Below are 2,963 nucleotides of genomic sequence, written 5' to 3'. Positions count from 1 at the left end.
CATGTGCTACGATGTTAGCATCGAACAGGACGCTTTCCACACCAAGGACTGGTAAAAGCTAACAAACCAACGAAAAGGATGGTCCAACAATATAACTGTACATAGATATTGCAACTGCACAGCAGCCAAAAAGAAAAAAAAAACTTTTTAAAAAATGGATGGATTGTGTCATGTTTATGGGGACAGCCTTCAAAAGGTTGAAATTGGAATTCTTCTGGATGTCAAAGGGATTTTCATGGCGCAATCATATCCTACACAATATGTACTCTTCAACATCTGGGTTACATAGGAAATGCACCCTGAGGTTTTAATAAGAAGAAGCCCCTATGGCTAAAACTTTAAATAAACTAAACCAAAAATGTTATTGATGTTTTATATATAGAGAGTAGTCGCATTAGTTTTTGTTACTGTACTGTTTGAGGTCTCAAATGTACCGTATCACGGTAATAACATGGTTTTGAAACCTTCTTTTTTATTTTGTCACAGACCTGTTGTCATAGTTGAAATGACGTTTATTGTAGATGGTATTTGAACAACTTCTGGAAATAGTTCATCAAGTATGTTTGTTGCTCATTGTTGTGATACATTAAAAACTGTATCTGCAAACCACTCTGGTCTCATCAAATCTTAGTTTCATGTTCACATGTACACAACTATAAGCCAGTTCTTTTATTAAGAATGACATTTTAAACTTTTTGCAAATTACAACTTTATGTTAACAAACATTTTAATGTATGCTTAAAATCTTATATATTACAATTATTTTGTGGTTTGACAGGAATGTAGAGTTTGTGAGTGTTTTAATCACTAAATGGTGAATCATAGTTTAAAGCCATTGAAATTGTCTCAGCAGCTGTAAAGCAGCTTCACTATTTTACATTCAGGAAAATGTTTCCATTAAACATTTTCGATCAAGGCAGTTTTGTCCCAAAGAAATTTAACAATACCACATTGCTGAGAAAATGTGTATTATATGGGCATCCAGCTAATTATTGTCATCAACAGACTCTACTTTTAAATCATGTTATCATTATGCTATGTGTGGTAATCTGAATCCAAGCACAGGCCTCGGATTATGTTTGAAAGAATCTGCTAATCTGATCAGGTGAAGCTATAAGTAGACCCCACCCACCAAAGGCGGACATTTTTGACTCTGATTGTATACTGCTTTTAAAATTCTATTAAGAAGCAAACTGCATGTTAGGATGGGACAGAAGGTTGCATTTTAGATCGGAGGTCAAATAATGCTGTCACATTAAAAATTGAACCTCAGGACCAGCTCAACACAATACATCACACCCTGCCAGCAAGACGTGTCCGCCACCAGTGTCAGGGTCACGGAGGAAGCCGACATTCACAAGTCGTTAAATCCACCTAATGAAATTTCACAAGGGCAGCAAAAATGAATGGAAAGATGAGGATCTTTTCACTCTGGCAGAAATGGTTGTGGCCTTTATTGTTCCGCTTAACACACTCCGGTGTGCATTAGAACAGCTTCTACATTTAAAAGCCTTAGAACCAGCTTTTCCTCCCCCTTCCGACTTCACTCCTTGCCCTTGACGAATGTGTTCAGCTCACAGGGTGCAACTGTTCTCCTGAATGCCCCTTTCCTGTTGCAGGCCCTTAAAGTGCAGGCGGTTGCCGAGGTAGGGCTCACCCCCCACTGCATTACAGGACTGAATTGCATTTGACCTTTGTGGAGAACAATGGCTGTGGGCCTTTAATTTTTCTGGCTTTAGAAGAAAGAGCTCTTAATTCTGTTTTTTCACCGACGTCTGCCAGTAATTCACATACAGGATGACAGGATGATCTATGTTCAGCCACTATGTGTATGTGTGTGTTTATTTACACTGAAAGATACACAAATTATTTGTTTATCATATCATACTGCTATTAGAAATCCTTTAGAAAGAAGCATTTTGATGTGACAATATTTTTGGGGGCCTTCCAATTCTGCTACTTAACTGCACTATCCAGCAATAAAACAACTCTCTGAGGAGAAGAGCAGTTCATAATAGTTCAGACACAGCTTTGAGGCCATAGCAGTGAGCGGTCTTGCCCTGAATACACGATAAAAGGTTTACTGTAAATTCTAAATGGCATTTTCTGCAACCCATACATCACTCATGACCGTTAGGTTCCTCCCTCAGTGCACAGTGCACCCTTCCAGCCACAGCTTTCCAGATGATACAGTATAGAGGCTGCAGTTCAGGCAGATCTGCCTTTGAATAGCCTGCAGCCAATGGATTTTCTCTGGATAATACAATGTTTTGGACAGAGAGGCAGGGATTAGTCCAGACGGATACATCCACCACCCCCCACATGCCCAATCTAATTAGACTGGAATCAGTTTAAGATGAAAGCAAGCCCCAGCATCACCACACTAAATACTGGAATTAGTATTCCCCGCATGGGAATTTAATGACGGAGACTGAAAATCCAATCACATTCACTCCCAGGTTAGCCTCTGATGCATCGAGCCTGGACAATGACGAAACGAAAGAACAACAGTGATTTGTCTGTCAATAGATATTGACCAACATCACATCTGAGGCCACTTGCCTATTGGCATTACTATGCTGTCATCATTTAAAGAGGATAAACAGCTCATAATCAGATATTTAGACAGTCTGTTTCTAATGTAAACCTTTCACATTCTGACTCATTGAAGGGCCATAACATGAACAAATCATGACTAGGAAGGAGAGCAGAGCATGTTTAAGGACAAACCGGTCTTTTATTGATTTGTTCTATTCTAAAAAAATACCTGTATGTTTTAATCAGTAGTGAATGTTGAAATATATGTAACGTCTTTGAGTGGTTTTGTCCCCATAAAATGTTAATATTATTTGTGTTGAAACGGTGACTTTGCTTGTCCTCACTCATTTGCTCTTCTGTTAAAGGCTGCACCCGCACATAAAATCCTTTAATAAGGATTGGCAATGTTGGATATTAATCAGCTC

The 2,963-nt window shown here is 38.8% G+C and overlaps 1 protein-coding gene across 1 annotated transcript in view; it reads left to right on the top strand.

Annotated features, from left to right (window-relative positions):
• zfhx4 (zinc finger homeobox 4) overlaps nucleotides 1-609 on the top strand; it is a 79,216-nt gene extending 78,607 nt beyond the window's left edge. Inside the window, exon 12 of the mRNA XM_068343760.1 lies at nucleotides 1-609. This exon is cut by the window's left edge and continues 3,709 nt beyond it. The gene's annotated coding sequence lies outside the window, so the exon portion shown is untranslated.
• Nucleotides 610-2,963: the final 2,354 nt, after the last annotated feature.

This window comes from Antennarius striatus, chromosome 20 (assembly GCF_040054535.1).
Source record: "Antennarius striatus isolate MH-2024 chromosome 20, ASM4005453v1, whole genome shotgun sequence".
Classification (NCBI taxonomy): Eukaryota; Metazoa; Chordata; class Actinopteri; order Lophiiformes; family Antennariidae; genus Antennarius; species Antennarius striatus.
The sequence above is the reverse complement of the archived record's forward strand: the minus strand, read 5'-3'. Positions and strand labels throughout refer to the sequence as shown.